General features: G+C 35.4%; 1 protein-coding gene across 1 annotated transcript in view; it reads left to right on the forward strand.

Moving 5' to 3' along the window:
* LOC150094636 (oxysterol-binding protein-related protein 1-like) overlaps positions 1-12,341 on the forward strand; it is a 714,206-nt gene that overhangs the window by 536,766 nt on the left and 165,099 nt on the right. The window lies entirely within an intron of this gene.

A 12,341-nucleotide genomic window follows, 5' to 3' on the forward strand; every position in this document is an offset into this window, starting at 1 on the left:
TTCAGTAAAAATCGTGCCTAAATAGCTGAAATGTTTCACTTGTTCCACAGGTTCTCCATTCACAACACAGTTGACATTTTCAATGATTCTGCCTATTTTCATTGTCTTTGTCTTTTTATTGCTGACCTTCATACCATATCTATTACAACAGTTATTCAATTTAGTCAGGGAATCTTGCAGACTTGTAGCGGATTTATTTAGAAGTATAACATCTTCCTCATAAAGCAAAGAGCTGACATTAACATCTCCAATTTTGATATCGTGTTTACTACCACTTTCCTTCATAATGTGATCCATATAGATAATGAATAACAGAGGGGATAATGTACATCCTTGTCTCACACCAGATTTCACATTAAACCATCTTCCTGTACTTCCTTCAATTCTAACTGCTGACTTACAACTCAAATAAAGACTAAGTATTGCTTGATATAATGCCCCACTCACACCATATAACTGTAGCGTATTGAATAGCTTCTCTCTTGGCACCTTGTCATATGCCTTTTTCAAATCGACAAAACTTAAATACAGATCTTTGTTATATTCCCATGATTTCTCGAATATTTGTCATAAAGTGAAGATCTGATCCTGACAGCCTCTATTTGGCCTGAATCCAGCTTTTCTTTCACAATTCTTCTCAACCGTTTCTCAAGTATACTTGCATAGATCTTGCCTGGAACACTCAGTAGGGAAATACCTCTATAATTCTCACATTCACTTTTATTTCCCTTTTTATATATGGGTACTATGAGAGCTCTACTCCAATCATCGGGAATTTGTCCCTCTGTCCAGGCTTTCTGAACTATGCAGTGCAGCCACTGTAAAACTTTTATACCACCATACTTCAGTATTTCTGGTTGAATATCATCTACTCCTGCTGCCTTTCCACATTTTAAGCCTTAGATAGCTTTTTCTACTTCAAGTATGGATATGTATTCCTGACTGCATGCCTGATCAGTGTTTTTTACCACTGTGCTGTTATCACTGCTTATTTCATTTAGCAGTTTTTCAAAGTAATTACTCCATACTTCAAGGATATCTTTTTCTTCCATTTTCATGTCACCTTTATCATCTCTAACTCCTTTTACAGCACTCTTTCCTCCATTCCTAAGCTTCTTGATAGTTATTTTCTATATTCTTGCCAAAGTCCTCCCCTGACTTTTGTTTTGCTATTTTTACAGCTTGGCATTGTCTCTAAGAGCACAAGTTGACTGATTTGCCAGGAACTTTTGATATGCTTTCTTCTTTTCCTTCACCACCTCTTTAACTTCCTGTGTCCACCATGGAGTTCTAATTTTTCTATCCTTGCAGACAACTTTACCACGGTGCCTCTCTAGCTGAATCAATCAGGGCTTTCTTCAAGGCTTGCCACTGAATCTCCAAGGTTCCTGTTCTCAAACCCTTTCATTTTTTCTTCAATAATCTTTGTGTATTTTAGTCCACAGTTCACATCTGAGAGCTGCTCAACTTTTATTCGCTTTAAAACTTTCTTACATGTTATTCTTTTCAGTATGAAATTCAGTTTTATCCTGCTCAAGACTAAATAGTGATCACTTCCAATTTCAAATCCTCTGTACACTCTGGTGTCGTGCACCCGGGAGAAAACATCACTATCAACAATAACATAGTCAATGAGACTTTTCTTATTCCTTGCCTCTTCTCTCGATGTGAATTTGTGCACATTTTTATGTTGAAACATGGTGTTAGTAATAACGAGTCCATGTCCTGAGCAGAAATCCAACAGATATTTGCCATTGTTATTAGCTTTGCTCTTTTCTCCAAATTTTCCCAAAATATTTTTGTATGTCTGACAATCACTTCATACCCTGCTATTTCGATCCCCAACAAGGACCAAGTTTTCCTTTTTCATAGTGTCAGTTGCTTTCTCTAAAGCCTCAAAAAATTCCTTTACTTCTTCCTTAGTAGAACCTTCTGTGGGACTATTGACAGAAATAAGTCTCATTGTCCAGTTCCCCATTCTGATATTTGCCCACATCACTCTACTTGAGATTGCTGCCATTCAAGAAGATTAGCCTATTTTCTGTTGAATACTATGGCTACTCCTTCTTTTCCTTGATTGTCATTGCCTGAATATAACATTTTGTATTTATTGCTCAGAAAGATCTCACCAGTTTTTGTCTTTTTTGTTTCAGTCACCCCTGTTATGTTGATCTGGTACTTATCTAATTCCTCAGCTAGCTCCATTTCTTTGCCATTCAAGCTTCTTATGTCGATAGTAGATCTTTAACTCTGGTAATGTTCAGTTGGGGGTGTGTTTTTCAGATTTGTTCCAGTAGCTGACTTTTCGCTGTTTGCCCTGGTTCCCTGTCGAAAACAATGGGGGGAGGGCCTTGTTTAACCAGGTGATGCCCCAGCCAGCATGAAATTTTGTCATGTTGTACCATCAATTTTTATTTTGGTTTAACCAATAAGGATACAATTTGATTGGCTAAATTCCAAATTTCCAGCCCATCCTCGTTCGTTCAGTATCCAAGTAGATACCCAACAGGGTTCACCACGAGAAGGTGAGGCTCGGACATTAGGTAAGAAGCTCTGGTCGGTTCTCCGCATTCCTTTAAAGGCTGTGTGGAGGTCTCCTCTCAGTTATACAGGTGCAATAATATGGTATACTCCAGGGTGGGCTACAGAGGGAGTGGGTTCTTGGATCAGTTGAGTAAGCTGTTTAATTTTGCAGGATGTTTAAAGGTGGGTTTGAGGTTATATTTCTGTAGTATTCTGTTTATTTTATCTCATGTCCCTTTAAGGAATGGTTATAGTTTTATTGAGATCTCGTAGAGAATTTTTGTTAATAGTGTTTTGACTGTAACCATTTTTTAGGAAAGTATTGCTGATAACTTTAAATTCATCTTTAAGCACTTGTTCATTGGGGCAAATCTTGAAAGCCCTGTTTTTTAGAGTATTAATGATACCTAGTTTTTGTGTTGGGTGGTGGTAGGAGTTTGTGTATACATTGGCCAGTATGTGTTGGTTTCCGGTAAACAGTGAAGGAAAGACTGCCAGAAGGAAGACATGTGACAAGTGTATCTAGAAACGGAAGTGTGTTCTGCTTTTCAATCTCAATTGTGAACTGTTTGTGTTTTGTTTAGGTGGCTAAGGAAAGTGTCTAGTGTCTGGCGGCCATGGGGCCAGATCATGAAAACATTGTCAATATACCTAAGCCACACTTTGGGTTTTAAAGGAGAGGAATCTAGAGCATGTCGTTCAAAATGTTCCATATAAAAGTTAGCAATGGGGGGGGAGATAATGGTGAGCCCGTGGCTGTGCCTTCTTTTTGTAGGTAGAAAGCATTTTGCTATACAAAATAACCAGATCGAAATACATGCACAAAGAACAGTGTGTGATGTCTGGAGAGAATATGTCCTGTGAAAGAAGGATTGTGTCATTGATTGGGACATTCGTAAAGAAGGCAGAGATGTCAAAACTGACTAATAAATCATCTTTTTCTAATCTAATGTCTTTGATTATGTTGAAGCATTGTTTGCTGATATAGGTGAGAGAATGACCTACCAACTCCTCAAGTGTTGACGCGAATTTCTTGGCTAGGTGATAATTCGGGCTGTCTATACCTTCGACTATCGGCCGGAGTGGTGTGTTTTGTTTGTGTATCTTTGGTAGACCGTAAATTCTCAGACAACGAGCATAGTGCAGAAGTAATTTTTTTATTGTACCTTCGGGCCATGTAGTAACTGATTTAAGTAGCTTCTCTGTTTTCTTTTTTATTCTATTTGTAGGGTCGTAGTTAACAAATTGATGTGTATTGTCCGAAACTGTTTAGCAGATTAATTTTTTTCTAAATATTTTGTTCGATTTAGAATAATGGTGGCATTGCCTTTATTGGCTCTAGTTCTTAAGATGTCCAGATTTGATTTTAGTAATTTCACCGCTGTTATTCGTGTTTTGTTAAGTTGCTTGTTATTGTTTTCTTATAATTTACATTTAAAATGTTGGCAATTTCTAAACGTATTTTATCTGTTTTGGTAGTTGGGATTAATCATAAGCTTCTTTCAATATTATAAATAAAATCCAGTTTGTTCATCGATCTGGCTGCTACGGCACAGTTTAAACCTTTGCTGAGTAGCGAGAGCTCATCTTTGTTTAAGGCATCGTTGGATTGGTTGACTACATTACTTTTACCTGACGGCAGTTGGTGGCTCCTGTTATTTCATGCTTCTGGTTGGTTGTTAATCCTTCAAACTAAGAAAGAAAATCTCATATCCAAATTTCATAGACTGAAAGATCAACAAATCCAATGGACATTTTTGAATTTCTCCGCAGTGAATGTTAACAACCAACCAGAATCAAGAAATAACAGGAGACACCAATCAACGTCAGGTAAAGGTAACATAGGCAACCTATCCAACGATGTCTGACAATCATTTCATGCTATGCTATTTAGATCCCACCAACTTTTCCTTTTTCGTAGTGTCAGTTGCTTTCCTCTAAAGCCTAAAAAAAATTCCTTCACTTTTACTAGTAGAACCTTATATGAGACTATAGGCACAAATAAGTCTCATTGTCCAGTTCCCCATTCTGATATTTGCCCACATCATTCTACTTGATATTGCTTGCCATTCAAGAAGATTAGCATCATATTTAGTGTTCGATACTATAGCTACTCCTTCTTTTCCTTGATTGTCATTGCCTGAATATAATGTTTTGTATTTATTGCTCAGAAAGATCTCACTAGTCTTTGTCTTTTTTGTTTCAGTCACTCGTATTATGTCAAGATCAGTATTATCAATATAAGAAGCCATTTAGGCTTCTTATATTGATAGTACTGATCTTGAATTCTGATGATGTTGAGTTGGAGTGTGTTTCAGGATTTGTTCCAGTAGCTTACTTTTTACTGTTTGCCCTGATTCCCTAGTGAAAACAATGGGGGCCTGGTTTAACAGGACGATGTTCAAGTTGGCATGAAATTCTGTCATGTTGTACCATCATTTTATATTGTGATTTAAGCCAATTAGAATACAATTTGGTTGGCTAAATCCCAAATTGCCAGCCCATCCTTGTTCATTCATTATCCAGGTAGATCACTGGCATAGCTATAGCTTTTACTGCCCCTCTCAATACACACCAAAAATACTACAAAAAGTCAAAACGACGTAGGGAAAGAAATTAAACTAAAATAAACATAAACACTATGTTTATGTTTATTTTAATCATTGAAAACTAATTATTAATTAATGAAATTACCAAATTAACATAAATTGAATAATCGTCGAAAAATAAAATCGTCTCATATGGGAAGTGCTTCCCCATGCGGACAGTCCCCTCTGCACCCCCCCCCAGCTACACCACTGAGGTAGATACCTAACAAGGTGCACCATGAGAAGGTGAGGATTGGACATTAGGGCAGAAGCCCTGGTAGGTTCTCCACATTCCTTTAAAAGCAATTGGAGGTCTCCCCTCAGTTATACAGCTTTGATCCTTTCATGGTTTTCCAAGCGAAGTGGTAACATCTACAGTATATTAGGAAAAGTTGGTTGTGAAAGGTTTGGTGTGTTGGAGTTATCTGCTAATTAGTGGGTAGGTGAACTATTTGTGCTGGATCATTACTAGCTACAACAACAAAACATTGCTTTTAGCTTAATCAGTAGAATTAGAGAAGGAAAATCGTTTTGAATTATGAAAATAGAATGTATTGAGGAAGTTTACTATTTGAATATTTGAACTGCAAAAAACCAAACTTCTGACATATCTATTTAGAGAAATTTTTAGAATTAGATGCGTGATAAAGACAAAAAGTGAATTCAGCAAAGTATGGCAGGGAAATTTTGAGTTGGGAGAAATCAAAGGAATGGATTGTAGGTTTGATATTTTCTGCTGTTTCAGTTTTGTGAGAAAGAACATCTGATTTGGATAAATGCTGTGGTGCACTTTACCTAGGTTTGTTAAGGCTCTAAGTGTTGTTGATGCAGATACAAAAATGTTTTAATGTATTTTTGTTGTGTTTGTGGGTTTTATTTAGTTGGATGTTTGGCTCCCCCCCCCCATCTACAGTATTAGTGCATCTGTATCCATTTGTCATCTCCCAATAACAGTGAAGAAACATAGAGTAAACCATGTTTCTTCACTTTATTAGCAAATATATTTTATTTGCTAATAAATATATGAAAACACAATTGCTGTTATCCTCACATTTTAAATGAATAGCTTGCCAATTTTAGAGATATTATTTTACCAAAGTATGCTTGTTGGAAGAAATTAATAAGGGTAGTGTTATACCTTCCCTTTTATCGTGTTCCTTGTTATTATTATTAACCTTATCTCGTCCTTCTGTTAATCGATTTACTTTAATTCTGACTTTGACTGACTACCTTCAAAATCCTATCTTAACACAAGCTATGGTGCTAGACTCAGAAGGCCATCTAACAACTTAGCCGAATACTTAGAGTCACCACGTGTATTGAACTCTCAGACAAAGGGACTATCTCTTTGTTGGAGACAAATCCTTTGTATTAACTGTCCGAAGTTGTTTCCCCATCAGATACTGGCAAATTTATTTGTTCCGCTGTGCCAGCCAATATCCTTAGGTTAGGAGGAATCCTTAACCAGGGAACTTCTCTCAGAAATTATACAGAGGTGATTATCCTAATACTTATCCTTCAGCACCTAATTATCTAAACTAATTACACCCAATGATGCTTACAATCGTGGCCTATATATTCAATTATATCCTGCATTAGGTTCGGAATTTTATGAGTGATGAGTTGAATTCAAGCACAGGCTATTTTTTAGGTTAAAACATAAAGCACATTTTATTAAGATCACTAACTTGTACATAGTTACCTATATATTCAATTCGTGGCCTATATATTCAATTATATCCTGCATTAGGTTCGGAATTTTATGAGTGATGAGTTGAATTCAAGCACAGGCTATTTTTTAGGTTAAAACATAAAGCACATTTTATTAAGATCACTAACTTGTACATAGTTACATTCATTCTCATTATTAGATTAAAGTCAGACTCAGGTGAGGAGCTATTATTGATATTTAGAACTTAATTGGGAATCTAACAAGATTCCCAATTATTTAAATTTATTTAAATATTTATTATTTAACATTAATAATTAATATTAAAAATATTAATTATTTAACAATTATATAACAAGATTGGGAATCTGAGCTCCTTCACAATTTCACTCAATTGACTGTACACAATACACATTATCAAATTCTAATCTTCACAGTTTATCCTATCAAGCTATGTCACAAGTTACAAATCGTGATTATCACACTCTACCTAATTCACAATCTGAGGCAAAGCTACCGATAGAGCTAAACCTTTGCAGTTAACGCTAATCACTTAAAGTTCCTTACTAGAATGTCCGTTCACAGTTAATACTTAACTGCAATTCACACTTATCTCGCAGCATGCTTCTCTATTAACATAAAGGAGAATAAAACAGTACTTTACCAAGATAGTCCACATTCTGCATACAGTGATAGGTTCTGCTTCCTTGAAAACTGGGTCAGGAACATCATAGAATTACCTTTACACATGTGGTCATACACGCTATTCATCTCGTCTGCCCCTTCAGTACGGCTGGTGATCTGTCCACGCTGGTCTGGTTCCGTTGCCGGTTGTTCTATTCCACATCATCATCTCAGCGATCATGTACACAGGAAATTCTGCTGCCGATATTGAACATCTATGGGCTATCCTGTATTGTTCAAAAACTTTTAAAGCAAACCCTTTTTATTTAGCACCCTCTTTTCTTTTACAAATCTTCACCTGAATTCGAGCGTGAGCCGCTTTCCAATAATTTACACTGCCGCAAGCTTAACGCTACCCAAGCACCTTGAACTGTAGATTACTTACATTTCACATAGAACATAATATGGTCGTTACAACTTACTAAAACATAATTCTTTACACAGAAAAACTTAACATATTGGATTTACGCTTTGTATCTTTACATAAAATATTCGTTCTCGTTCTGTATACTCTTTTCATAATCAGTATCTATACTAAAGCTCAAGTATCTCTTAATTGTTTTCTAATTCTTGTTGAATCCTGAATAAAAATCAAAAAATTATAGAATTTCCCATTCAAGATTCAACAAATAGTGAACATAAAATAAAAAAAATCATTTACAATACACACTGATAATGGCAAACAACAAAATAGAACCGGAAAAAATTAAGGAGGAATAAATACAGTATCAAATAAAATAGGATTATGGAACTATGAAAAAAATTAAAATAGCAAAAAATATTAAAGATTACCAGATGACAGAAGAATAAATAACAATAGACAAAACAAAATACAGTATAGAAAGAAAAAGAAATCACCTAGGCTAGTGGATGGCTTTTGCTGAACTGAAAATTAAGCTCAACTTTTTTAATTAGTGTCATCCCAGATATGACATACAGATTTGAGATATGAGTAATAGTCAAACAAATTTTGGACAAATTGAGAAAAACTGAGTGTGAAATGGAAAGAGGACCATAAATATCAAACAACATGACAGAATGAAGATATAAGAATAGAAATAAAGATGTTGGATATAGGGGAAGAGATTTTAAAACGAAAATGGGAATGATAAGGTCATATTATATGGGTAAAAAGGAAGCATAATGTCTGGATGACATTCTCTTTATGCTTTCTTTTTACCCATGGATAGAAGATAGAATGATGACCTAGTGGAGATGATTAAAGAATGTTAGCATCAGGAAGTCTGCAACATAGAAAAATGGAGACAAATTGTGACAACCTATAACCATAAATGGTTATAAGAAGTTGGAAGTTTATTTTCCACTTGGTTAGACTATAATAAATTTAATTTAATCCTTTATCCAAGTGTAAGCAAACAAATTTTGCACTTGAAGTATCTTCAGGACTGCGGCAACTCGTAGTAAAGGTGGACTAAGCTCTCATCACTCCTTGTCTCAGTATCTCCCATAATGCATAGCACATCTCCTTGCGGACATGTATAATGCTATGCATTAAGGGAAGGGCCACTACTCAGACCAGTTTCAACCTTTATTGAGGTCTCATCAGTGGGAGCCAGACCCAGAAGTGGTGATACTAAGGCATACCCAAAATAAACTTCCAACATCTTTCTCTAAATCCAGAGTAATTTAATAATAAGGTGGTACACCTTTTGGCAACTCTTATAAGTAAATATGACCTCTCCATTGCTTCTGCCTTAGTATCACCATTTCTGGGTCTGGCTCCCATTGACAAGACCTCAATAAATGTCGAAACCAGTCTGGGTAGTGGCCCTTACCTTAATGCTTAGCATTATACATGTCTGCAAGGAGATGTGCTTTGCATTATGGGAGATACTGAGACAAGGAGTGATGAGAACTTGGTCCAGCTTTACTACGAGTTGCCTCAGTCCTGAAGATACTTAAGGTGCAAACTTTGTTTGCTTCCACTTGGATAAAGGATTAAACTAAATTTATTATAGCCTAACCAAGTGGAAAAGAACTTACAACATCTTTCTCTGAATACATAGTAATTTAATAATAAGGTGGTATACCTTTTGGCAACTCGTATAAGTAAATATGATCTCTCCATTGCTTCTGCCTTAATATCACCTCTTCTGGGTCTGGCTCCCACTGACGAGACCTCAATAAAGGTTGAAACCGGTCTGGGTAGTGGCCCTTCCCTTAATGCATAGCATTATCTATGTCTGCAAGGAGATGTGCTTTGCATTATGTGAGATACTGAGACAAAGAGTGATGAGAGCTTGGTCCTTGCCTCAGTCCTGAAGATACTTCTTGCTGAAACTTTGTTTGCTTACACTTGGATAAAGGATTAAACTAAATTTATTATTTGTTATAAGAAGTGTTTAAAGAGAACATTTTTCATAGTTGGTGTTGGAATAAAGTTAATTAAGGAGTAGATACATGTAATGGGCGGATGAAAGAATCACAGACATGCCTTCAACACAGATTACCTAGTCTTCAGTCCATGCACTGCCTTGATAAAGCTCTTCCCCCCCCCCTCCCCACACACAGACATACCACTATACTAGGATTTCCTCCAGTCATACATAATCTGAAATAATTGCCCACAAGCTGATTAATGCACTGTCATCAGGTTCAGTCCACTAGATGGTAGACTGGACTGAACTTTATGGTGAACCTGCTATAACTTTGAATGAACATGTTCTGTAACTTTGTTTATAGCCTGCCTTTGGAGGATATCACCTCACCAGCATTCATACAAGAAAAACACATAGGGACTGAGACCAGATACTTTGCCTTGAGGCCTGAAGTGGTTGATGCCACATCATGCCTTCAATATGCAAGGTGATGATGGTGTTTCTCCAGGTGATGAAAGTCCTCTAGTAGGCATTTTCTCCATGGATTATGTTTTTTTTTTGCAATATTGCCTACCACATTTGCCAAAATTCACTTGTTGAAACCGTCTTCACCACAGGAAATTGGGGTTGGGTTAGCATGGCTGTGTGTCATACGTTAACTGTTATTGTTAATTTGTTGTAATTGATTAATTCACTTGTTTGTTATAGATTTATATGTCTTGCAAGCTGAAGATATGTGGTGCTCTGTATTTAGTACCACTCAAGAAAAAACAATTGAAAAATTTTTCTTGTGCACATTATTTAAGTGCTGTAAATGTGCATTTTTTAATGAATTCTATTCAGTCGTTTGATTCACTTGATATTTGTCATTGTAAAATAATGATTCAGCTCTTTAAGAGCCAAGCCAACTTCAATCAAGATATAGTGCTGATTCCACTTGGAAGATTCCCAGCCTTTTTTGAAAACATTTATATTAAAATTTTGTGCAACCCAATTTTTTTGTTTACATTTTGAACAATTATTTTAAAAGTTATACAAAAATAAATCAATAAATAATACTCAGTAGGATTTAACTATGTTAGTATATTATGAAGATTGTTTCAGATGAATTTATCAGTGATTGGCATGTTGTGTGAGGAAATGGACATTTGGGAGAAAATTTGCTGTTCCACATGCACACATACCATTCCTAATATAATATTCTACATTGTCTATTCTTTGAAAACCCTTCAGTGTTCAACAAGATAGCTACATCATTTCTTATCATTATACTTTGATATTATTACTGTTTATTTGGTCATATCATTATTGTTGCTATCATCTTCAGCCTTGTCTTCAACTGCCATAAATATGTATACAGGTAATTGAGACAAACCCATGTGTTTATTGCTTTTATATGGATTTATATTCTTAAAATAAAAATTATAGGTTATCCATTTTGCATCAACCAGTTTTCTAATATTTCCATATGCTAAAATATAAATTCATTTTCTTCATCTTCCCATAGTCCATAACAACTGGACTGTTGAGCAGACAGATGTCAGGAAATATACCTGACAAAAATCTTCCAATTAGTACTTGATTGACATTTAGCTTTAACCTCTGTAAGTGAAGAACCTGTCCAGTTTTTTATATTGTCTATCCAGTTTATTCTAGTCAGCCTTTTGGAGGTGTTTTTTTTTAAATAAGTTCTCTGAGAATTTGCCTTGGAAGGCCATCAGATCTACTTATATAACTAAGCCATATCAGTTGTTTCCTTCAAATCTTTGTTATGGTGTTATCTCTTGGACCGGTGAAAGAACTGATTCTTAGTTTTACTTCAGAATTTTTGATATAATCAATGCTTTGGTATCTTTAGGAGATATTTATAGCACCTCATTTCAAATGCCAACAACCTTTTTACATCTTCTTTTAAGAGAATCCAAGTTTCATTTCCATATAGGAGTATGGAATGAACTTGTGTTTAAAAAAGATGTAATCTGTTTCTAAGTTGGTGCGCAGTCAAACCACTGTTTCACTGTGCACTAATATTTTGGTCAGATTTCAGATCAGAAATGGTCAAAGAAGGTTCTCCTTCTTTGACCATTTCTGATGGTATATTGTCAATTCTTGGTGTTTTTCCTGTTTTTGATCTTAACATGACTCTTTCTACTTCTCTAAGTATAGGATAGTCATTATTCTCTGTTATCATTGGGACAATCCCCTTTAAAATTTTGATGCTCCAAGTTATTATCATATTTGAATAATTTACTTGAATAATCATACCATCTTTTTCAGAATTTTTTCATGATCAGTAATATTTACTCCATTCTCATCCTCAATTATCTGGTATGCCATTGTATAGTTATTCTTTTGAAGATTATCCTCAATTTCTTTGCATTCTCTAGATAACAATTGTTTTTTTGAGTTTTATCTCTTTTTTAATCTGTCTATCAGATAATTATCTGCGCATTGTGATCTCCTTGGCTGATCACAAAGTTCTAATATTCCTTAGGTAATCCAGATTTTCTTGATATAGCATTCTCTTCATAAAATGTT

The sequence above is a fragment of the Typopeltis vanoorti genome, chromosome 21 (assembly GCF_054136105.1).
Source record: "Typopeltis vanoorti isolate ZY-2024b chromosome 21, IOZ_Tvanoo_1.0, whole genome shotgun sequence".
Taxonomy (NCBI): Eukaryota; Metazoa; Arthropoda; class Arachnida; order Uropygi; family Thelyphonidae; genus Typopeltis; species Typopeltis vanoorti.